We start from the raw sequence: 26306 nt of genomic DNA on the forward strand, positions 1-26306 counted from the left end.
GGGGACTGGTGGGTGGTGTCCAGACTGGAGGGGCTGTCTGGGGGGGTCAAAAGTGAGGGGGGCTGGTGGGTGTTGTTCAGACTGGAGGGGGCTGCTTGGGGGGGTGTCACAGGTGAGGGGGCAGGTGGGTGGTGTTGACACTGGAGGGGGTTGCCTGGGGGGGTCAAAGGTGAGGGAGGCTTGTGGGTGTTGTTCGGACTGGAGGGAGCTACTTGGGGGGGGTGAGGTTCACAGGTGAGGGGGGCTGGTGGGCGGTGTCCAGTATGGAGGGGGCTGGTGGGTGGTGTCCAGACTGGAGGGGAGTGCCTGGGGGGTTGTCACAGGTGAGGGGGGCTGGTGGGTGGTGTCCAGACTGGAGGTGGCTTGTGGGTGGTGTCCAGACTGGAGGGGGCTACCTGGGGGGGTTTCACAGGTGAGGGGGGGCTGGTGGGTGGAGTCCAGATTGGAGGGGGCTGGTGGGTGGTGTCCATACTGGAGAGGGGTACCTGGGTGGTCACAGGTAAGGAGGTGCTGATGGTAGGTGTCCAAACTGGAGGGGGCTGCCTGGGGGGTGTCACAGTTGAGGGGGGCTGGTGGGTGGTGTCCTGACTGGAGGGGGCTGCCTGAGGGGTGTCAAATGTGAGGGGTGCTGGTGGGTGGTGTACAGTCTGGAGGGGGATAGTGGGTGGTGTCCAGATTGGAGGGGGTTGCCTGGGGAGGTTATAGGTGAGGGGGGCTGGTGGGTGGTGTCCAGACTGGAGGGGGCCGCCTGGGGGGGGTCACAGGTGAGGGGGGCTGGTGGGTGGTGTCTAGACTGGAGGGGGCTGCCTGGGGGGCAGTCATAGGTGAGGGGGGCAGGTGGGTGGTGTCCAGACTGGAGGGGGCTGTCCGGGGGGGGTGTCACAGTTGAGGGGGGTGGTGGGGGGTGTCCAGACTGGAGGGGGCTGCCTGGGGGGAGTGTCACAGGTGAGGGGGCATAGTGGGTGGTGTCCAGTCTGGAGGGGGCTGGTGGGTGGTGTCCAGATTGGAGGGGGCTGGTGGGTGGTGTCTGGGCTAGAGTGGTTGATGTGCAGTAGGGGAGTATGCAGCCAGAATGGGTGCCGAGGGTGTAGGGGGGTGGACTCATGCTTTCGCAGGGGTGCAGCATGGACTTGTGAGGGTGGTCTTGTGTTTTTGCAGGAGTGCAGCCTGGGCTTGCGAGGGAAGGCGTGCGATTTCGCTGGGGTGAAGCCTGGGCTTGCAAGGGTGGGGCTGCATTTTAGCAGGGGTGCAGCCTGGGCTTGCGAGGTGAGGCGTGTGATTTCGTAGGGGTGCAGTCTGGCCTTGCGAGGGAGGGCCTGAGTTTTCTCAGGGGCGCAGACTGGGCTTGCGAAGGAGGGCCCTCATTTTCGTAGGGGTGCAGCCTGGTCTTGCAAGGTGAGGCATGAGATTTAGCTGGAGTGCAGCCAGGCCTTGGGAATGAGGGCGCGCCTTCTTACAGGGGTACTGGATGGTGGGTGAGGGGTGGACGCGGAGGCTTGCACCTGGTTTGGCATTTAGCTGGCATTTTGGTGTGCGTGGGGTGTGTTGAGGGTGTTCCCCGCGCAGCTTGTTTTTACTTGCACAACGGCTAGTATGCACCTTTGCACCCATGAATACGCGGGGCACGGAATACTTTTTCTGCGCCGCAGCTCACTCAGGGTCCTTCTCGGCATGCAGACCATGCGCCATTTCTGCACCGGATACCATAAATTGGGCTTTGTGTCTCATCCATTCAGTTCTTTAAATGATCATGGCTTTGATGCATGAGCCTCGTGGCACTGTTTGTCCATGTATTCCCACTAAATACTGGGTATAGCATTACATTATTGAAAATATTTGAGAAGCAGCACTGTTCCACAAATTACTATGTTCGACTAACCAGAAAGGATGTGTTATTTTTGATGGAATTACACCAGTAGTTGACTTTTCTTTGGCCAGTCACTCATTCATTCTCACCTGTAATATGAATATATCTGTCTTTAGCATGTCTATTTCTAAATGTTTATTTATTTTTTATTAACTTATGGGAATCCCTTGAACTTTCACTATGACAATTTAATGTGCTCAGTAGACACTGAAATAGGATCACATGCTTTCCAATGTTGATTTTATTTTGTTGGTGAAGCTGGGGTTTCATTATGTGGATTTTCTGGTTAATAATTGTAAACATGAGGCGGATTACACTAAAAATATGACATCAACAGTGAACGAAAGTGGTGGCTAAACAGACCTACTTAGTATAATAGCACCTTTTGACCAACAATATAATACAGCAAATTAACCATGTTGTCCCTACATTTACTTCATAGTCATGTTGTCCAGATGCCTGCCATGGCCTGATGTCATGTTGTGGTTTGCATTCAGGCTACAAGAGGAGCCTATGCCTGCTTGCCTGGCATGGATACTTAAACTCTCTGATAGCGGATTTCATACAATGTACACCTGTTTGCTTAAAACTTTACATTCTCTCAACATATGGTACCATCTTGTTGCCAGAAAACTAGGAATCATAGTGTGACAAGCTATCCCTGCATGCATCGTACATGCCATCCCCTCTGAATTTCCAAGTTCTACAACTTAATACTTTGGCTTTCAAAGCATCCAAGATATTTAAAGAGCTTTTAATAGTTTTTATATTTTTAAAATATATATATATATATGTATATATATATATATTCACATTCCCCAGCTATGATTAAAAAAACAGAGATATGTTGAAAGAGTGGGAATTAGGTCTAACAGAATGCTCGGTTAACATGCTACGCACCCTGATCAAATATTCAGAGCTTTACCATGCACAGTTAAACAAGGATATTACTGATTTGGCAGAAGAACTTAGCCAAATACAGGATCAGGAGAAAGTTCAATGTTTTCAAATTAAATTAAGTGAGAAACTGCAACATTATTAAGAAGAAATTCGACAGCTCAAGATTCGGAAATGTTACCGTGATCAGGAAGATTACAGCAATGGCAGGATTTATACTTTTGCCCCAAAATATGACTTTTTATACAAAAATCCGACCAACATCCCAGTTAACACCGGAGCAACTGTATCATCTGATTGTTCAGGTGCAAGTACAGTAGAAGAGGAAGCCATACCTTCAGTCTCTACCACCTCAAATGTCAAAAACACACGTGATTTGTTAGAGGTAATAAAGATGATCTATACAGAAAAAGACAAATTCAAAGGCCCTCAAAGAGAAAAAGGCTTCACATCAGATGCGGCAGACAGAGGCAGAGGAAAGAAAAGAGGGAAAGGACAACAGTTATGGAGACAGAACCAGTTACAGATGTTAACTTGATCAAAGAAATAACTGCTCAAGGAATGGCGCCTACAAATACACTGGTCAATTTAATGAATATGTCTATTGACCACCAGACTCAAACCATACTGGAATTAGGTCTATCCTTTGTTCCTGATCAAAACATAAATCAAGTTGACACTCCCATGGACATGTTTACATTTTGCAGGAAGCTTTATTTGAAGACATTTTTTGCATTTGGAAATTAAATACCAACAGACGAAATTCCTGAAGTCAATGTTATGAGTTTGAGAGATACAGAAGTTCTTTCATGCCTCACTGATTTGAAGGCTGACCCTACCTCATTGAGCACATCATTTGATTTATCACATGTTGACTATGAATTAGTCTGTCACCACAGCAACTTCAAGCCCAAATCATATTTTATACCACCTTTTGTTGATGATAAAATCATCACACAATTTGAAAATCAGGTAAAGAAAGACATTAACAGAATCAATTGGTTTCAGAACTCTACTAACCTGTCACACTGGGATATGGGCTGCCTTAAAAAATTGGCCAAAAAACTGAATTGGTGATTAAACCTGCAGACAAAAGGGGAAATGTGGTTATCTGGGACCATGAGGATTATACCAAGGAGGCCCACAAGTTGTTGCGAGACATGAGGACATAAGAGACATAAGAAGTTATCAGAAGCTGCCCAAAGATCCTACTGACGGTTTCTTGGTTTCTTTGAGGAAATTTCTTGACAGGTGGTACAGGCAAGGAGTGTTAAACAAAGACGAGTTTTGGTTTGTAGCTGTCAAATGCCCAACCTTCGCAACACTATATATTTTTATTTTTTTTTATTTTGTATATAATCTATATTAGATTTTTACAAAAAGGAGTTCTCATGATTACGTATACCTGACAAAAAAGATGTTGAAGTGTTGAAAGTTACATACTAATAGATGTTTAGAACATTGTTAGTGTTTACACCATCCAAAATTTATCAGAATTAAATGGCTTTTCTCGTTAGATGTCAGAAATGTCAGAGATGGCTAATCTTTTCCATAATGATGTTTAGTAGTTTTGCTGTCGGGATTAGCCATCTAGTTTGGGCTCCTGTAATTAGGCGGTTCCACCACATATCTTCATCGTTAATAAAAGAGTTTGAAAACAAGGGACCAAAAAAAACGTCCCTTTCCTGTGCGATCGCAGGGCAAACCATCAGGAGATGTCTTATGGATTCTGTAGTTTCAGAATTTTTACAAAGACGACATGATTTCTCATTAGTAGCAGCTCGGATAGCTAGAATTTCTTTTGTAGGAAGCAAATTAAGACGAGCTTTCAGTAGAGTTTTCATTGACAGCTTGCTGGGGTATTTTTTACAGTATTCCATAGGCTCTTTAAGTTTGTTAAAGACGGGTGGTAGATGGATTAGCAGTTTGTTTGATGTTGCTTTTTCATTCGTATTTATCCAATCTAACCACTCCATTTTTGATTTTATTCTTAACGGATTCTCGATTAGTTTATCTTCTGAGCAGGCTATCGCCTGCAGGAATTGTTGCTGAGTTTCAACCCAGTTTTTAAGTAGCTTGTTGTTTCCCTTACTAATTTCTTCATTGATCATACGGTATATTTGAAGACTCTCTGGATGTCTTATTTTTCTGAATAACTGAATCCTACTTTGTGCCACCACTGCAGCTATAGAGAGCAGACCTAGTTCGCGTCTTATTGCTGCAGAAGATGTAGATTTAGGAAGTCCAAGTACTGTTCGCCAGATATGGCCTTCTAGTTTGGTCCAGAGGGTCGACGGGATTGTTGGTATTGCGTCCATGCCGTATGTTAGAGACGGGATTACCTTAGCTTTATAGAAATGGATAGCGGGTAGGAGGCTGAATTTGCCATATTTTCTGTGAACTGCCCGAAGCTGGGATGTTAGATGTTTCGCCTTTGTCCATAGAGTTTGTTGCATTGTATTGGCGTTCTTAGAACTGTCAATTTCAACTCCCAAGTATTTGAATGTTGTAACAACTTCAATTTTTGTCTGGTGAAGGAACCACTGGAGATTTTCTTTCTTTTTAGTCTCCTGTTTTTGGAAGATCAGGACTTTAGTTTTTGATTTGTTTATCTCCAAGTTATTGTCCTTTATGTATTGGGCAAGGTTGTCGAGTTGTCGCTGGAGTCCAACCTGCGTGTGGTCCAAAATTATCAGGTCGTCGGCGTATAGAAGCCGGCTGACCCCTACGTTGCCGACTTTAGGTGGAAATGACCTGATCGCATCCTGGGAATCTTTAAAGTCGCCTAGGAAGGATATAAAGAGTGCGGGGGCCAGCGGACATCCCTGCTTCACCCCACGATGAGAGGGAATTTGATCTGATAGAAGTCCTTGGTTGTTCAGGCGAACAGCCACCCTGGTGTTCGAATGAAGGGCGATTATAGGGTCCAGGATGTCTTCAGGACACTTCCACGCTTTCAATTTCTTCCACAATTTCGACCTGTCGACTCGGTCGAACGCCTGGGAAAGGTCAACGAAAGCTAGGAAGACTCTTGGTGCTCCCGACAAGACTTTGTCTTTGATGATGCTCAAGATCATTATGTTAGCTGCCGTACTTGCGTTTTTTTGAAAGCCAGTTTGCAGTGGGTCTGCCGAGGGGGATAGCCTTACCCAGCTCTGGAAGTGATTCAAAAGCATAGTAGCGAAGACCTTGCCTATAACATCCAACAAGGCTATAGGACGATAATTCGAAGGGTCCTCCCTGACGCCCTTTTTGAAAATCGGAACAATGACCGCCTGAGTCCAGGAGTCTGGTATTATCTTTCGATCTCTGCAGTCTTTGAAGATTAAGCTCATTACTGCTGCCCAGGCGTCAGAGTTTTGCTTAAGGTCCGAGTTTGCTAGCCCGTCCGGACCTCGGGATAATTTTAATCTTGTGATGGTTTTTTTTATCACGTCTTCGTCAGAAAGATCCACCCAGTTTCTCACTGGCGATTTCTTTGGAAGAGTGGTGGTTGTTGGGGGGGCCTCAAAAAGATCAGAGAAGTGTTTGACCCAATTTTTTTCTGCGACTGAGTTGGTCATAGCAGCTTTCGGATGATGGTTTGTTTGATTTATCATAGTCCAGAAATCCCGCGATTTTTTCGAGGCTAGCACCTTGAGCATATTTTCTGCATCGGACTGGTAGAGAGAACTCCGTACATGTCTCAGCCATTGTTTGTAATTCCTCTTTTCTGTAAGATAAATTTCCCATGAGGTAGTTGTATTTAAAGCAGCGGCTTTTTTCTTTGCTTTCCTTAGCGTCCTACGTTTGATTACCAAATTGGTATTGTAGACGTGATTGTATTGAAGCGCAGAATCGTTAGGAAATTTCCGTGGTTTTTTGAACGGAAGAAGTAGCGGAATATAGCTGTCTCTGAAAGTGACGTCTTCAGTATCAATGGCGGAGGTTAACATTTTATAGTTAGCAGTCAATGATTTGATGCCTTTGGTAGACATACAGAGACGTGTAGCCTGGGAATTTGTCTCTATCGATTGTTTGTAGAATTGCTGATCATGAGCAGCGGTTTTGCAAATAAGGTTCAAAAGGTTATGGTCACTCGCCTTGGTTCTAATTATTTCAAAGGTGGTTATGCGCTGGTAGATTTGTTCAGAAACAAAAATATAATCAAGGGTGGCCGATGAGTTCTCGCGTTCCCATGTAGGGATCAAATTTTGGCTCTGTGTTGCATTGGCAGCATTATGGAAATTTCTAGAGCTCATTAATGTTAGCCATATTTTACCTCTTCTCTCTGCCAGAGTACTGGGTAGTGCATTTGTTTTTGGCACGTTTGAAGCCACGCAGTTTGCATTTAAGTCCCCACAGATAACAATATTCGAAGTGTGATGCTTAATTCTAATTTCGTCAATGATGTTAGAGGCGGCATCACAAAAGGTTTCTGGTGATGTTTTTTGGGGGTTCCAGTATGTGTTAATGATGGCGAGCGGTTCGGAGGAGATTTTACCTCTTGGCGAGGATTTCTCCGGCCATGTAGCCAGAATTGCCAGCAACACTATATTTATTATCTAAGATCCATAAAAACCAATCATCGCCACCTGGCAGACCCACTGTCTAGTTCAATTGGATCTCTGACTGAACCCATGTCTAGTTTTGTAGATTCCTTCCTCTTGCCACTTGCCACTAGCTTACCTTCAATTGTAAAAGATACTGGTGATGTTTTAAATCGGCTCCAACACATACATTGGGGGGAGGATTTAATCTTCGTCACTCTTGATGTTACATCTTTGAGTATGGTGATTTGGCAAAGTGACAGAGTGATAGAAGCCAATTTCTTCCTGCGGAAACGATCCTCTAGTTTCAAGAGACATAACAAAATGCTCCTTGAAATGATTATGTTTGTATTGGTGCATAATTATTTTCTCTTTAATGGGGATCATTACCTGCAACTCATGGGGACTGCAATGAGCATGGAATTTGCACCAGCGTATGCCAATCTCTTGATGGGCTACTGGGAAGAGGTATTTGTGTTGAAAAATCCATTGAATATATGGAATTCCAATATTATCATGTGGCTCCTCTACATTGATGATTTGTTTTTGATCTGGCAAAGGGAGCATGGAAGAGTTCCATCAATTCCATAATTTCTTGAATACAAACGATTTGAATTTGAAACTTGTTATGACTGCTAGCATGGAAAGCATTGACTTTTTGGATCTGTGAATCTCAGTGATGGATGGATTGGTTCAAACAAAGACGTATCGTAAACCAACAGCTGGTAACTCCATCCTTCATGAAAAGTCATGTCATCCAGCAAGTACCATCCCCTATGCAGTGTTTCTTAAAGCTAAAAGAAGCTGCTCTCGCATTTCAGATCTAGATTCTTGCAAAGAGGTTATTAAAATGGGACGTTACAGAAAAGTCGAAGTAAAATTTATTTGTGCGGTAGACAGGATCTTTTGAAATCAAAAACAAAAAAAGCAGTGCCAGCATCGGAAGACATTAGATTCATAACTTAATTTGGTCCACAAGCGTCCCAATTCCGGAGTGTGATAAAGCATTGGCACCTCTTATCTAAAGATCCAGTTCTCAAAACTCGCCTGAATCCGACAGCTCTCTATTTGCTCGTTGGTTAGCAACATTTCTAATTTCCAAATGAACGGTACTACTTGGTCACATTACATCACCTCTCGGATTGACTGCAATACAGAGATTGTAGGCTATGGATTGATTTGCCCGTGTATGAAAATGTACATCGGCTGCACGAAATGAAAGTTCAAATTGAGAACTTTGGAACATCTCAGAGCGGACCATTCTAAAAATGACAATTACCCAGTAGCCATTAACTTTGCAGATCTCATACCAAGACCGGCTCATGTAAAAACCTCATCCCTGCAAGGGTAATGCAGAGCTGACTTTATGCAGATTAGAAGCCTAATTGATCTTACGTTTTAATTCAAAGGGCTCTGTCGCTTTGAATATAACTGAAGGCAGTCATTTGTTTCTGTAACATTAATATGAATATTTTTGTGTTCTGCTGTTTCTCCTTTTTGCTTTTCCTCTCTTTTCTGCCTCTTTAATTCCTCTCCTCTTTTCCTTTCTCTTTATGATGCTTTAAATGGTTTTCGGTTTGGTCGTTTTCTTGGGATAAAAGGTAATGGCATTTGGCACTTTATAGGTTAGGGTATCTTCCCTAATCAGGTGAAGTACTAAATGGCATTCATAACTCAGACAGTTATTTGTTTTAGCCTAGTATTTTAATTGACAACCATTTAGTAATACTCAAATTTACTGATTTGTTTATGTTACTTTGACAGAATTCCTTAATATGAATTTTGATATCACTGTGTTTGCCTTCCTATGTTCAATATGTATTACCTTATTTTTAGCACATTGGAATGAACTTATGAAAGTGCGCAATTTATAATTTTTGCGCAAAACATAAGTAAAGCACTGTCACTTTGGCAACGCTTTTATTCTTATATCTGCCATAGGAATGGTAGTAGGCATTGGAGGTGTGCTATTATGCGATTCTCACACAAAATTGTTCAAGCACTACCACTTTGATAACAATGATGTTATTGCTAATTTGCACTTTTTACTATCAGGCGCTGTCACTTTGACTGGGCTAGTGTTTTAAAGTCTGTCTTTCATGGCAACTCTGTAACAACTTTTTTTATTTTTTTTTATTTTTTATTAAGTAACATTAGTTTAGTACAAAAAAAGACAAACTTTACATTACTATCCGTGAGGAAAAAGACAAAAGAAAGCATCCTGTGGCCTCATGTAATATCATGTAGTCCCCCCTGCTTAGACAGGTGGGCGGAGAGCGTCCATGAAGTCAATTACCGCACAAGTCAAACGAGTATTTGTGCCTGCCATCAGGTAGCTCCACCACTCCTCCATGTTGGCATTTTGGGGGGCAAGGTGCAACAGGTGGAGCGAGCGCTGGATGCGAATCACAGTACATGCAATCACTAAATGTTTGATTGATTCTATTGAGTTCATGCAGAAGCGACATTGATTGTCTGGGGTGAGCGGATCCCGCTTTAACTTTAGCATTTCTTTTGTCTTATAAAGATCGAGGCGTAGCCTTTGAAACATGTCTCGATGATGACGTGAGGGGAATTTACTCAGATATTTTGGAGTTTCATCAAGCTTATTCATTACATGTCCTAGATCTTGGGTCGTGGCTAGTTTTTTTCCGAGCCTCATCATTTAGGATCCAATTGTAATGGCACATTTTTGTTTTGCGATCTGTGTTGTTAACAGTACCAGATCCAGCAAAACTCCAGCCTCTTTCATTATGAACAGCAATTTTGCTTCCCATGAATTCAACAGGTCGGCTGTTGGATGGTTTGATTTTTTGTTCAGTATTTCATAGGGTCTTGCGCCGGCTGTCAGTCGAATTTTGCGGAGGGCAGATATAGCTTTCCACAGAACAGTGCCATATAGCGACTCTATACCTAGTTCGTAGCGAATGGCTGATATTGGCGTGTTTGAGGGTAATTTCCGCATCTTTCGCCAAAATGTCCCTTCCAATTTGGACCAGATATCGTAGGAGATGTTCCAGCCTGCTTCGCTACCGAATGAGATCGCTGGAACCACCTTTTTGAGATTAAAAAGTCAGGACTGGTTTCAAGGTAAACTTCCCATAGGAGGCATGCAATTTTGCCCCCTGTAAAGCAAACATCGTCATGCGAACAAATAGGTCTTGAGTCCAGTCCCACTCTCGGACTGAAGTATTCAATAGTATTCCTAGGTATCTGATACTGTTGGTTGACTCGAAGGGTTCATTATTTAGTCGCCAGACAAATTTGTGTTTACGCATGTTGTTATTGGTACCAAGTGTCTCTGGGCCTCATTACACGGTAGGCGGTGGACCAAGGTGCTACTAGCACCTTGGTCCATGCCGGTAAATTACCGGCACTGCCTTGGAGGAAAGGGAAATTACCACCTTGGCGGGGCCGTAATTCCCCCTTCCTCCATTGCCCTTCCCCATTCCCATTTTTGCCCCATAGGGCATAATGGGAATGGGGAAGGTGCTAATTGCGGTACCGCAAATTGCGGTACCGTAATTAGCACCCTGGTCCCTTTGCGGGTCCCTACTTTAATGGCTGGTCTACACCAGCCGTTAATGTCGAGTCCCGCAAAGGGACCTCGTAGAAAGGCGGTAAGGGTTAACGGTCACCGGTGACCGTTAACCCTTACCGCCTTCCGTTTAATGAGGCCCATTGTCTTCGATTTTGTGATGTTAATTAGTAGATCGTTTGTCTCACAGTATCTTTGAAAAGCCGTGAGCAATCTTTGAAGACCAATTTGGGTCGTGTCTAGGAGCAGAATATCGTCGGCATAAATCATCCAACTTAGTTTCTGACCGTTTATTGTAGGGGGAAAAGACCTTGGCTCCTTTAGGGCAAGCGGCAGGTCGGAAATGAACAGTTTGAACAAGAGAGCTGCTAATGGGCAGCCTTGCTTGAACCCTCTTTTTGTCGGGATCTCTTCGGATAGATCACCCAGTCCATTCAGCCGAACAGGAATCATTGTGTTTGTGTGGAGGGCTATTAGTGGTTGCAGCAAATCACTTGGACAGCACCAAGCTTGAAGTTTTGACCATAGTAATTGCTGATTTATACAGTCAAAAGCCTGTCGCAGGTCTATAAAAGCGACAAAGAGCTTTTTTTGCTGCTTCAATGGGTTCAATTTGGTCATATTCAAAAGGAGCAGATTTAGCTCCACGCCAACACCCTTTGTGAAACCAGTTTGCTGTTCGTCCACCATTCCAGCGCCTTCAGCCCAACGTGTGAGGCGTTTTTGAAGAAACGACGCAAACAGCTTTCCTATTGTATCAAGAAGGGCGATCGGGCGGTAGTTGGAAGGATCGTCCCAATCACACCTCTTGAATATTGGTACTACAACAGCACTGGTCCAGGACTCAGGCACAGACTTCATGGTCGCAATTCTTTGGAAGAGGGCCTTGATGAAACTTGCCCATTGCGGGCAAAAGGTTTCTAACATCACGTTCGATATCCCATCTGGGCCAGCCGCCCTCGAGTTCTTTAAATTGTGGATCGCCCATTCGATGTCCTCTTGTGTTTCGACAACATTCCAGCTTGCTGCACTGACGGGAAACAGATGGGCTGAAGAACAACTGTGATCATCAAATACCACTGTAAAATGCTCGACCCGCTTTGCACCATTTACTCAGTTTGACATTGAGTAGTTGTGTTTTAGGGAACCAGTATTTATAATTTCCCAAATATGTCTACTGTGTTTTTGGGTGATTAGTTGGAGCATTGTTTCCGCTTGTTCTTGGTCACGCATAATGTTAAAAGATTTTAACGAATTGCGGTAGCAGAGATGCTGATTTTTCATCAGGGCACTTGCATTTTTGATTTGAGATCTTTTCAGAAGCCTTAGGTCTGTTCGCAGTGCTTATTTTGCCTCACTGACTGCGAGACTGAAAGGATGTGTTTGTTTTATGTCATCTCCATTGTAGGTCTTAGATCCCACTACGAATTGGTACAACCGTGGCATATAGTTCACATTTGAAGGTTCGCCATTAGCATGGGCAAAGGCAGATGTTAGTTTACTTAATTGGTTGGCATTGATGCAGACTCTGTTCGCACGGTTGTTTATGGTGAGCTTTTCAAAATATCTTTCACAGGACGAATTGAGAGGTCCCAACCATGAGAGGAACAGTGCATCATGGTCGCTTTTCATAGTTCTTATTACAGATAGATTTGTGATTTTAGCCTGTACGTTTCTTGATGCCCAAACATAGTCGAGGGTTTTGGAGCTATCGCCTCGGTGCCATGTCGGCGCGGCTGGAATGTCTCCTCTAGTACAGCCGTTCAACATCGAGCATGCCGTAATGCAAGTTCATTTGACCAGCGTTCACCTCTATCCATCATCTGTACGTCGCCATTTGTGCTCTTGATGTTTTTCCTCTCATTTGAACTGGTGAACCAGGAGTAATTCAAATCATCACATATTATTATTTCGGGGTCATCTGAGGAGAGCAAACACTCGTCAATCAGGGCAGTTACAGCTGAGATGAATTTTACTTGGGGTATCATGGCTGGGTTCCAATATATGTTAATTATGAGAAGCAGTTGTTGTTTTCAACAGCCTGGAGTACTCAATAGTAAGGTAGTCGCTTGCACAAACATATTTGGATTTTTTTTGGAAACCACCTTCCAGTTGCAGGTATTCTTGATCAGCGTGCTCAGCCCAGAGAAGGGACGTCCAAACAAGTTTTTCCTTGCTGGATTTAGCAGAACTGTATAACCGTCACAAACAGGGGTGTCTCAGAGCCACGTTTCGTCGAGGCAGATTATGGCATTTTGGTTTGATAGCTCCCATTGATCATGAAGCTGATGTGCAAAGCCTCGTGTGTTCCAATACGTCAACATGTAGAGGAAATCCTTTCCATCCACATTTTGCTACTGCTTGTTTGCGTCCTTGCGCTGAAATCGTGTTGACTTTTGATAGTCATTTGCAAATGAGGGACGCTTTGATGTAAGATGTTTCCATAAGTCCTCTCTTCTTTGTTCGTTTGATGTTTTGGCAGATGGACATTTTGAGGATTTTTCTTGCTCTGTACTTTTTAGCTCTACAGCTAGAATGTCAAAGCCAAAATATGTCAGATCGTCTTTTGCATTCAACAAGTTTTCCACCACTGACTGTGATTTAAGATGCAAGGTTACCCAATCAGACCGATCTTCGGACATATATTCCACCAATGCTACATCATCTGATCTTATGGAACGGAGCGTTGGAATACTGTGCAGTAGCTTTAGTATGTTTCGTCTATTTAGGTTGACGTCACTTGGCTCATTCAGAATATTTTCAATTTGTACACTCCAGAAGCCACTGCCAGACTTGTTGTTTGATTTCTGCTCACTGGTCGCTGAACGTCTCTCTTGCTTCAAGAGCTGCGCTATAGTTTGTTTTGGATTTAATTTCTCCAAAGCACTATTTCTAGATTCATGCAATATTGCCTTTGGTTGAGGGGGATTTTTAGGCGATTTGTCCACTCGAGGCTCAGCAATATTTCCTGCATTTTGTTTGTTTGAAATTGCGCCTTTTTGTTTTTTCCTTTCAGTCAGTTTTCCGAAAGAGAGAGGTCAAGCATTGCTTTGAGTAGCCGGAGAGGGCTCTTTTCCGTCAGCGGTCTCATTAGGGACTTCATCTTCATTGTCAAGTGAGTAAATCGAGAATTTACATATGTCGATAGAGACTTCAGAGGATATTTTATCCACTTCTTTTGAGTTTTCTTTCACCCTTTTGGAGCATTTTGACGGATCAATATTTTGTTCAAGGTCTTTTTGATGTTATTTGACTTTTCGACTTTTCTTTCCCAAAACGCACAAATATGTCCAGGCGAGGAGGAGTTGCAAGGTTCCTAATTAACTTTTTTGCTACATTTGTGTGTGCTCTTTTGGCTGCTGGTTTTTGGATTACAGATTTGGTTTGTGCCTTTTTTATGGCAAGTTTAGGTAGGATCGAGTTCTCCATTGATGGTTGGGGGGCTGATGCAGTTTTAAAGATTCCAAAGACAATTTACTTGTCAAATCATAGGGTTCATGAACACGTGAACCCTGGGCCTGTATATTTGCTGCATCTTGGCCATTAGCAGGCTGCAGTGCGGCAGGTATTGGGTGCTGCCGTCGACTGCGTTCATGGCTGCCATTGATGGCGCTTCTGCACTTTTGGTTTTCAAATTTGCTGACGTCAGATTTATTTTTTTCTGAACTGGCACTGCGATGGTTGGTGGGTTTGCTAGGTCTACCACAGCAGCTAAGCCAGTATCAGATCTCTTCGTCGTGCCAGGTGCAGGATGTATAATAGGCTGGACTAGATCATCTGATGGGTTTTGTTGTATTTCATCCCCAACCTTTGTGTGCATGCAAGAATGCTCGCAAGTTTGTCTCTGCGATGTCTTTACATTGTGTCTTATCCATTTTGTGCATTCAATGACGGCTTCAATCAAGTCAGATTTGTCTCTGTATTCTTGATGAGCTACCTCACTTAATCACGATTGCCATTTTCGTGAAGATTCTGCTTCCTGGTCAAGTCTTTGAGATAAGTTTTGTGAAAAGGCGTCCAGGGCTGAGAGCTTGGTATTCATTGATGTAAGTATGGACATTTGATCACATATTGCATCGTTTAACGATTCGTACAATTTCATGAAGGGAAGGAGAGCGATCAGAGTTGCGGAAAGAACGTTGTTGTGAAATTGGATGCCAGCAGCCATTGATAGAGAGCCCTTGGTGCCTTGCTCACCAGGGGCTTGAGCTGAGGCCGCACTGTTGGTCTTGGTAAGGCACCCAAAGGTAAGCTTTCAGTTACAGTTGCAGAAGTGCTTGAATTTGCCGCAGCTGGCCTTTTTTCTGGCCACTTTGAACCAAGGCTATCTCCACTTTCTTCCGTTTGCGCGGAGAGAAAATCCTTTCTCAACGGAGCGCTTGAATATGAATGCTTATTGACATCCAGAAGCTTCTCTCTAGGAATGTGTGTGTCTTAATTTTTAGCATATTTCTTGATGTAACAGTCGTTTACACGATCTTTCATCAACAGAAAGTCAGCTTTTAGTCTTTCTGTTAGGCGAGCCTCCCGTGCTGTGATATCTGCTGCTAAAGTATGGTGGGATTGTGGGGTTTCGGGTAATAGCTTGTTGGGATGTCCTTGGGTGATCACGTCAGCTTCTCTTTCTACACATTCCGCAGCTCCAATGAACATGGAGCATTTGGTCACTGGCAATTTTTTGAGCTCTCCAGAGGTGCTTTTTTCCGCCAATACTAGCGGCTGTGGGGCTCGTATGATGTCGCATTCTGACCGCGTCCCTTCATGTGGCGTTTCATCGTCAGCAGCTGCCTTTGCCTCCTCGTTCTGCCCATTGCTTTGACCACAGGAGTCACCTGGGTGATTGATAGTGTCTGTGTCCAGGCATAGCGGCTCATTTGGGGTGTCTGCCTCAGGGGGCAGATTCAACGCCAATAGATCAGAGTCTGTGATTTCAAAAGGGGAGACTGATACAAAGTCGCTGGCGTCAATGTAGACAGACGGGGATGGAAGTGGCATGACAATCGGGATGTTCGGTTCGCTGATGTCGGGTGGGTTTGAAGTGGTGGAGGCAAAGGAGACATTTTTAGAACAAGGAGCCTGTCGGAGCTTTTCATTTTTATTTTGTGTTGACTGTGCAGACCCAAGTACGCGTGAGGTTAAATCAGCCAGCGAGGGAACGCCAGGGCACACAGTGGGAAAAGGCACAAGGTTATCACATGGTTTGTAACTCAGAGCCGATAGACTTACCTCTAAAGAGGCGCCACTTGCTGGCTTTCGTCGGTGTAACAAGGATTTGTGACGAGTCTGCGGGCCTTGGAGATTTAAGCTTACCAGCCCGACCCCAGCCACCCCTGTTGAAACACATGCACGCGACATGTGTCAGCTGTTTAGCGTCCTGGGGCAGACTGGGGCAGACTGAACTCTTCGCCGCGCTCCGCGCTCGTACACGTTTTTTAAAGGCAGGCTGTTTGTTAAAGGGGCAGGGTTCAATTCCTCCACAAACAAGTTGCTGCAGCTCCTCACGAATGATGTACACTGAACAGAGTTCTGGGGCAGACTGAACTCTTCGCCGAACTCTGTAACAACTACATTTTTTAACATCGGTTTATGGTAAATGGAGTGCGAATTAGAAGGGATTTACAGCGAAATGTCGGTTGAATGGGATGTGATCCCTTTTGATTTAAAAAAAAAACTTAAATACATTTGCAGATGGATTAAATACCACATTAACCGTCAGAGATCGTTTCCTTGCATTGTTCTGGCCTACCAGTACCCACCTGCTGAGTGTTAATGGCACACTTGTTTTTGTGGTATATACATAGAAATAAAAGAATTGAATGACACATTTTCAATTATCGTCGATGGACAGACACACGGCTAGTAAAGGTTTTAATTGAACTCCTCCTCTTGCTATTCCTAATCCCTGATCTTGAAAAACATGACTTAAAGTTGAAACACATGTAAAGATACTAGTTGACTATGAAATGGGCAATCATGAGCCATATGGGTAATTTTCTGGTGGCAAGAGGCAATTTTCTATATTATTTGAAACTAGTAGGTATACTAGTAGGTACCCTGCCACAAAAAGTATACACCAAAGATCTAAAAAAGTATCGCAGTCTGGCAATGTGCTCCACCACTTTCATTATTGTGTCACTGATAACATTGTCAATTAAAAACTGTATGTACGTGTGATTAACTTGTTGATGTTTCCTTTACAAACAATACATTCTCAATCGATCATTTCACGCTTGGTGGAGAAATTCCTATATCATTTATATTGGGTACTGACTCATTTTATAGTCTGCTTTTCCTCCCTACACCAGTCACTAACCCACATCATGCTTGTTGTGGCTTTATGAACGTTTTGTAACTGCCTACTGTTCCTGTTGCATCATATTCAAATATGTAGCTATCCTCACACCCTCCCACCAAGCCAGGATGGCACTTTTAATTTTCACTGTGGGTAATGCTTGGCAGCGTGGGGAGTGTTGTCTATATTAAGCAATACAAAAATGCACAATAATCACTACCTACAAGAGAATCTTTAAGCAATACAGCCATTAGTAGTAGTACATCTTTATTCCGGCATAAAACCATAAAAGCACAGATATCATAATCCAATACAACCATCAAAAGAGAGAAGATAAAACTGAGAAATAAAATCAATTAATATGCTAGTATAAAACAGCTCTCATATAACAACAAATCGCTTACAAAATATATCTCTTTCTCAAGCGCCAGGTATTTTTCTGAAAGTGCCATTGAGATTGAAGCTCAATATTACTTCGGGTGCTTAAATAATATATCATGGCTTCTTTACTGCCTCTTAAATTATGTTTTTTTTTATAAATAGGCACAAGCCACTTGTAACGCAGATTCCTATACAAGGGTCATATGAATAAAAAGTGTGTAAGATCTTCAACTCCCAATCCATATATTTTGCAATTAGCCAAATCACCTCTGCCCAGGGAGCTTGTAACTGCTGCAAGTTGGAGTATCCCTAGTCTCGCTTTTGAATATAAAATGTGTGCCTCCTTATCGTCAATGCAGGATAGGTATTTTTCTTGGCCAAACGAGTTTTTCAACTCAAAATATGTTGCCTTTGTTCCCGTTAAGACAATCTTTGAGAGTTTTTCCCTGTAATACCAATCCTTGTACATCTGCTTCATCCAGTCTTTCATTACCATACAATCTCGGGCTGCAGAGGGGGGCAATCAAGTTTCCCACTTAAATTGAATACATACTTGACCCATAGAAGAGATCTTGCGCAAGTACATCATAAAGCGCTTCCTTATAGGTTCCAAGGGCTGATGAAATACACAGTTTATAGCAATGCAGTAGGGGACGCAGCAGCATCGAAGACAAGACCATCCACCCCTAGATCAATTTTAAGCGTAAAGATGGAGCACTCCTTGGTAGAGAAAGGAGGTCTTTCAATTTAGCCATTTTCCTTCTGTTCCAGCTTTCCCAGATTAGAATAACCCCATATCTCTGCACCATATAAAGCAGACGAGTTAGCACAGGACCTCAGAACCTCCAGTCAGAGACATTTTTATGGAAGGGCAAAAGGGGCACTTGCCCAGGGCCCCCAAATTGGAGGGGGGCCCCACAGGGCTGCCCGATCTAAAGAAGTAAGATTCCATTGTTCACCAGACTTAAATAGCACACATCAGGATATTTTATGGGGTGCTGCTGAGGCTCTAAACAGATTCCCTTTCTATTTTGAAAAGTGCATTCTGCCTTGATCAATTCATCATTGCTTTCTGTGTTCTCTGTGGTACACATAGTTTGTGTGTTCCTTACAGCACAACTCTGTAGCATTCTTTACTTCCTGTGGGAATTATGTTGCAATAGGCAACAGTGAAATGCATATTGATAAATGGAGTGCCACAATGGTTCAGAAGTTAGCTCAGTGTGTGAAGCACCCATTGCAGAGATATGTGTTCATATGCAAAATTAGAATATCACATTCCAGCAAGGTTGGCTGAGCCTTTCCTATGTCTGAAGTTTATAAACATGCCTGCATATGTACTTAGTTTTGCAGAACAACATCTGCTATTATTAGCAATGTACCTGCACCGGGTAGGGGTTGCTATAAAAACTAACATATCGGTATGGTGAATGTCTAGAAATTGGTTTGTTCAGAAGAGGTATTGTAAAACATAGGCAATCGCCTCCAACGATGGCATAAACTGTTAGTCCAAGAGTTCATGCTTGTATCCTGGATTAGTCAGCATACGATACAGTGATCCTGGTCAAATCAGCTAACATATTTTACCATTACTGTGCCGTCTCCTGTGAGGTTTGCCTTCTTGCATGCTGTTGGTATCGTTTAGCCATTACTTGATCTTTCTTCTTATGTAGGCCATTTGGGTAGAAGGGTTGGTAGACAGAAGAGAGCAGACCAGATGCTGAGGGCCTCAGGCAAGCATATTTTAAGGTCTGCTTGTTTGACGCAAAAAACGTTTGCATTTTGGTAAAAGTCTAATGTTTTTATGCACGTTTATAAATGAAAATGTCACAAGCAATTGTTTTGGAAGTATTTAAAGATTTAAAATACAAAAGACAAACCCAGATTAAATGTGTTCAATCACATTGATTGATATGCTGGTACTTACATTGATTGATATGCTGGTACTTACATACTTCCCGTGATGATGGAGAGAATGACGCTAGAATCATTCCCATTTTGCATAGCACCCTTCTATAATATTTTGTTTTAAAATGGTCATGTTTGGTAATATGATTTGTGTACTTTCCAAGTCGTTTTTATAAAATGAGATTGTTTTAGTTCATGGTAAGAACTGGAAATGAAAGTGTTCAAATGCAGAAATTGCAGAGTTGGCACAAATCACAGCTTCATCCCTTCACCTCTTAACCAATGTGTGATCCTGGGCATCTCATTTAATCTTGTATTACCTAACCTCTCAATATTGCCAGTGCCTAAACCACTCAAGATTGTCAGCCCTTCAGAGGGATTACCTTCTCAAGGTATGATTTTCATAAAAGCCTTATTCATGGTTTCACTGGCTATAGGGTTGCTTCCACTTTAATAGTGAGCATATTTATATCGCACATCACAGGCATTTGGTCTTTTGAAATCTAATAGCAACACTATTTGAAAACCATATCCCACTTCTAATCTCAGTCTGTCTGGATAAAGACACCTTCCTGGTAGCTTCTAATCTGCATCCACTATCCAAGCTACGGTATGTGTAGCTTTCGCCTTCGTGAGGCGGGTAATCTGAGTTCTCTGTCTATTACGGATTACATGTACCTTTTAGATACGGTCCTCCATTAATACTACAGGCTGCATACCTTCCTGGATGCTATTGATAAAAAGTATCCAGTATGTACTTGAACAGTAACCTCTTCGTAGACTGCTAATGTTGGTCTTCAAGTGCTACTTGTTTATCATCCTGATTAGAGAAAGAATGAAGAAGGTAAGTGGACTTAAAGGGAGTAACCATGCTCATTATGCTGCGAGACAGCATATCAACCTATAGGTTGTGAGCGTGACGGGTAAGGCGCGGGGGCACAACCAGTATTCTTGATCCCTTAATTACTTTGGTTTGGTGGAGAGGGGCCCCAAAGATGTCTGTGCCCAGGGCCCCAAAAGTGCTTAAGATGGCCCTGCCTCCAGTGCTTGAGGAACTGCATTCCCACCGTAATAATGCATAAAAACTTGCATTGCCGCCCCTTGCCTTGAGTAATTGAGTAGAGATTTGTCAACGTGTTTCCCCCATTGGTCTCTCTCCTCAATGCATACTCCCAGATAATCGTAAAATTCAACTCTCTCAAGGACAGCTCCCAATATAAACGGGGCAAATGAGCTTCCCACATCTCTTCTACAAAAGCCTAACTTTTGTTTTGGAATGATTAATTTCAAGGCTTAGCCTTCCTAATATTAGTCCAAACAGGTTTAAAGCCTTCTGGATACCCACTCTAGTTTTACTGATCAAGACTGTGTCATCAGCATACAAAGGAATCCCCATTTTCTTCCCACCTAACATTCTCTTCAGGAATTTGATCTGGAAATGGTTTTGTTACCCGAAGTAGGAACACGGGCTTAGGTACCTATGTGCAGACTACGAATGGTCGCCAATAGATTAACAGGAACCCCTAATTTAAGTAAATACATCCATAACCTTGTCCTGGGAATTGAATCAAAGGCTTCTCGCAGATCAATGAATACGAGAAAGAGCCTTTGGTTTTTAAATTTCATGTTTTTAATCGCAAAGTAGTGATAGCCTAAAAACCAGATCAACGGGCCCTATACTCGGTCTAAAGCCTGCCTGCAGGGTGGATAGAATATTGTTTTGGGACATCCACGTTTCTAGAATTTTTAATAGGATTTTCCCATAGATCCTAGACGCTACGTCAATTAAAGATATTCGTTTATAGTTTTGGGGGTTGCTCTTGTCCCCTTTTTAAAAACAGGGACTATAATAGCACCTCACCAGAATTCAGGGACTTGTGATATTTAAAAACACATGTTGTAAAATAGGACCCCATATTTCCACTTCCGTACTAAGAAGCTCTACAGGCATTGCATCTGGCCCTGGTGCTTTGCCCCTCTTCTGTGACAGAATTGCTTCTTCCACCTCCTCTAGGGAGATGTCTAACACATAGTGTGACAACAGGACTTCTCATTCCGTGGGATCAGTATTGTCCAATGGATATGCACCTAGATCCTGATAAAGTGTACTGAAGTGGGAGAACCAAATATCCTTGCAGATGTTTGACGAAGAGGATCAAGTCGACCACTTGGTGTGTACAGAGACTGGCTTCCAGAAAGCTGAGGTGTTTTGTCCCTTTATGGTGGCTGAATGAAGCTCCTCCGATTTCCTCTTGCAGAAAAACCCCCTCTTTGCCAACACATATTTTGCATATTCTCGTCTAACCAAACTTAATTTCTCAGTGCCTCTAACCTCTTTGGATTTCACAATAGACAAAAGTTCAGATTTCTTTTGGTGGCATTCCCGATCAAACCACCTGGCCGTGGCGAAATATTTGTCGCCCCTATAGTGCCTACTTTAGTCAGAATAGGATTTAGCATTCTTGTCCATCGCTACCAAAAATCAACAGATGGTGACCTTGTCCCTGCTACAAAAGATTCAAGTAGCGGCACTAGCAAAGAATATAGTCTACCAATATGGTTATTTTATACCAATGTTTGCCACGGGATACAATGCCTACTACCATCTTTCATAACATGTCTAGATTTTATAGACCAGTTAAGAGATAGAACAAGGGGGCCATGAACACTTTCAATAGGTTCAATAACTTGAAAGCCAGCAACTAACCTCCAGTTTTCTACTTTCTACATGCAGCAGAATATAGTCGACATGGGTCTTACAAGTACTCATAATATATGTGGGCTACGGTGGGATGTCACGGGAGAACCTGCCATTACAGGCCCTGTACCCCATATACCCACTATACCCCATATCCGTAATCTCCCCTATTAATTTATCAAAGAAACCCGTCCTAGGGGAACAAAGACGACTATGTGACAAAGGGATCCCCCATAGCTCATCCTATTCCTTACATAAAAACCTGTATTTTTCCACAGTTTCTAGCTGTGTATTAAAATAACCCACTAACACAATATGAAAATGATGGGTGATGCACAAATACCTTATTTTTCAAAATCTTCGAGGTGGATTAGTAGAGCATCTTTAGCTCCATCCAGAGGTCTCAAATAAATGTTAACAATAACAAGGATATTTTGAGAATCAACATCCCATTTTATAGTTAAAATGTCCGATGATGTTGTTTGTATTGGAGTTTTGGCTCCATTTAATGAATTTCTGAAAGATGTCAGCAGGCCACCACTTGGTCTTACCCTAGCGACTTCTTTGCAAGTGAGCTAAATGCCTTATAGCCATGGAGCTCCTCCAATTGTAAAAGCCATGTCTCTTGGAGGCAGATGATTTACGTATTTTTCAGAAATCACTGCCAAACAAGGTAATTTTTCTGACTCTTAAACCCTGCCACATTCCAAGATAAAAGGGGCCATTTGAACTCCAAAAGTAGTTGCCCTGTTCAGAGCCCCAGATGAGGTACATGCAACACACCCATATACTGCATCAGAGGCATGTTTAGACAAGCCACCTTGGTGCAAATTCGTCACTTTATTGAGTTTGCTTTCTAATTCTGATTTAGTTAAATCCAAAATCAGAAAAGATTGGGGGGTAACCTTAATTTGTCCCTCCTCACTGTTGTTTAAACCAGGCTCCTCGAATGTTAAAAGAGCTGCATGCCAGGTATCATGTAGGTGACAGAATGCTTACAATCTTCATAAACCTCAATTCCTCTGTATGAAAGGGCCCTAATACAGTTCAGCACACAAGCACAAAAATATAAATTAGAAAGACTAAAGCGTACATTATACCCCCCACAAAACATACAATCTGAAAACATCCTAGTCACTGTGAAGGCTTTAAAAGATATATTGGATACCCCCAAAATATCGATCAAAGACTTGATTAAAGTTCTTTTGCACAAATTCTTACTTCAATGGGACTATCCTTTAAAACAACAAATAATAATATATTTTCTCCATTGGGCTAAAATGTCTTATCTCATCTCGTTCTGCATCACCTAGTCTCTTCTCTTCTTTCGTTGTCAATTGGTTATTGATGACGGAGCGTAAGGAGGGCATTTGGGTCTGAGGAGGCTTACAGGGTCCTTCTAGATTGATCATTCTATCATTTGCAGTCCGGTTTTGCAAACTGCTTCCGGCTTCTTCAAGGAGGACCTCAATCTAGCGTGAGAATCAAGAGCATCCTGACCCAAAGGATGGCCCTCCACCATTTACAATTTTAAGAAGTCATTCTGTCCCACTTGTATGTCCAAATTATCTTGAAGTACACCCAACCAGATGGAAGGCTCGACTCATACAGATGTTGTTGCTTATTGCTGCAGATGTTCACCTCACTACTCCCAAATTGACAGCCAACATCCACTTTTAGCTTCTTTCTCGAGAACTCATCTGCTAACTGTGGACTGATGTCACGGCCTTCTATTACATGAAGTATTGCGTTTAGACATTTGTCAAGACGCTGCCCAGTTCGCTGCTCATTATACGAAATCAGATTAACAAATTCTCCCTCTATAGATGTTAGAGTAGACATTATTTGGGAGAGCCGGGGTCCCATCCGCGGCCTATCCTCTAAGGGTGCAGTACTCAGGTTTCCAGGAAGAATCTCATTGATAAAGACATCAGATAGATGTGAAGAGACGGAGAGACTAAAATACTGGCTTTGTGTTTTTGAACTGAGGTTAGTCTGATTGTTTCGAATAAACTCCACATCATCTTGAATAATCTCCTCTTGGCTCCGAAGAGATTGGTGCACCCCTAAAACAGAGATCCTTTCTCTTTGTAAACTGTGCTGGTGATTGTGGTCCCAGATGAAGGTTTCTTGGGCTTCTTGGGCTCCTCTTAAAGAAATTGGGGGGACATTCCACAATGTGCCCTGATGTGTCACCCAAAGCTTCAAGAGGTCTGAATTTAGTCGGGATGACCTAGAGAACAAAGGGTTAGTAGTGGCCCATAAAGTATTTAACAGATCCAAAATAACGCTACTTATCTCAGGTATAGTTTTGAAGGAGGGATTCCGGGCATTCGCCAATGGTAGATGGAGTTACGCAGTATTGCCCAGAACTTGGTCTCCTGCCTCATTCCCCTGAGATGCAGGGTCAATTCTCTCGTTTTTCACCCTCCATGCCTTTACTGAGGCTTTCCCCAGTACCGCAAACTTGCTCAGCTCTGAAGATGCAAGACAATTCTCAGAGTATAGTCGATCTATGGAGCGTTCCAAAGCTTCAATGATCACTTTCCTGAGGGGGCTAGATCACTTAAAACGAGGGTGTGAGCATCTTTATCACTTCTATAGAGCAAAGCAAAGTTAGTACTAGTACTATCACTATTTCACAATTCGAACACTGAGGCCTCTTGAGCACTCGAATCACTCAAATAGTCAATTAATTGCCCCGCCTGGGCAAGCTGTGTCTCAACTTCAATACCGGCCAGCCCACAAAATACGGCAGACCCACTGGCGGGGGATATACCAGGGGCGGAACCAAGGCCTAGACAGTTGTTTGACACCATGTCACATTGTTCTAAATTCTGCTGGCTTCTGAGAGCCCACCGGATGGTAGACTGGGTCAAATGTGACAGATTAGAGCCTTTAATAGCAGAGAGTGAGGTTGTAGAGTTGCTCAGAACTGATATCCCTTTCACCCTGTGGCAGGCTTTTTTCTGAGGAGGACCAATTCTGGGAGCCATCCTCTGAAAATCCTCTAAAGAGCAAAAGCTATCACAAAGCTGTCACAGGCTCAGAGGAAGAGCACTAACAAAGCACAGAGCACAAATCACTTACTAACACTCTGCACTGCTTATTGTTAGAGTCTAGGGGGAAAATCAAAAGCACACCCTCTGGATAAGGTGTAAAATAAAACGTTGCAGGGTAAAATATGTCAAATGGCTCACCAGGAGCATCAGAGTCGGTGCACCAAGATGTCAAGCAGCAAGAGTTTCTCGCAGCTTCTCACCTAGCTTCTCACCCATACCTTCAAATATTTACCTCTCGTGACTGAGAAAATAGAGGAGGAGAGAGGGACAGGGGAGGGCCCCCAAAGGACTGCACCTGCACCGCCAAACAGCTTTCCTCGTCTCGCAGAGCACACAGTTCAGAGGAAAGCACCTAACAACGTTTTACGTCAAGTCGCACCAGAACCGCACTGGCCGCCTCCGACGTACACTGACCGATTTGGAACTGCTGAGCTGTCAATACAGCCCTTACTGGTTGAAGGCCCCAAAAGTTGCATACACCAAAACCTCACAACACAATGACAGGGGGGTAGTTTACCGACCCAATATGGCTGCCCCTCTATAGGATACTATCCTTACAAAAACAAAAAGCTATTGGGTCTAGTTGTTTCAAAAGAGGCAGAGTGTCATCACACACATAGAAGATGCCCAACTCTAAAAAGTCAACAATGTATTAATACACAATATGTAATAGCATTTTTTACAATTCAAAACACATCAATAGCAGCATTATACTTTCAATATAGCAACAGACAGATATTTGAACAAAACAATGTTGTCCCTACAAAATGTACAAACATCACGCTTATCAATAACAGAAAAACGGTCCTCAGCTCCTCACCACCATTTTATTATTAAAGTGCTCTCAATACAGTGCAATTCCCAAAGCTTAAAATAGCCATTCAGTCACTCAGATACGTAATTCTCTCATTCAAAATTCAAACCACATTCACCCTACATGATTCATTCCTCTCCACACATTAAAAAAACATATCAAGGAATCTCTTCAGGAGCCACGCCGGCTCCCGCTTTTCCCAAATTTACTGTGTGTCTAGGCTAGTAGCGTTTGCACTCCGTTACAGCTAATAGCCCGTCTCGTCTTCTGGTCAGTATCAATCTGTACACCGATATACAAATTTCAAGACAACGCTCTCA

The sequence above is a fragment of the Ambystoma mexicanum genome, chromosome 6p (assembly GCF_040938575.1).
Source record: "Ambystoma mexicanum isolate Mex_15411 chromosome 6p, UKY_AmexF1_1, whole genome shotgun sequence".
Classification (NCBI taxonomy): domain Eukaryota; kingdom Metazoa; phylum Chordata; class Amphibia; order Caudata; family Ambystomatidae; genus Ambystoma; species Ambystoma mexicanum.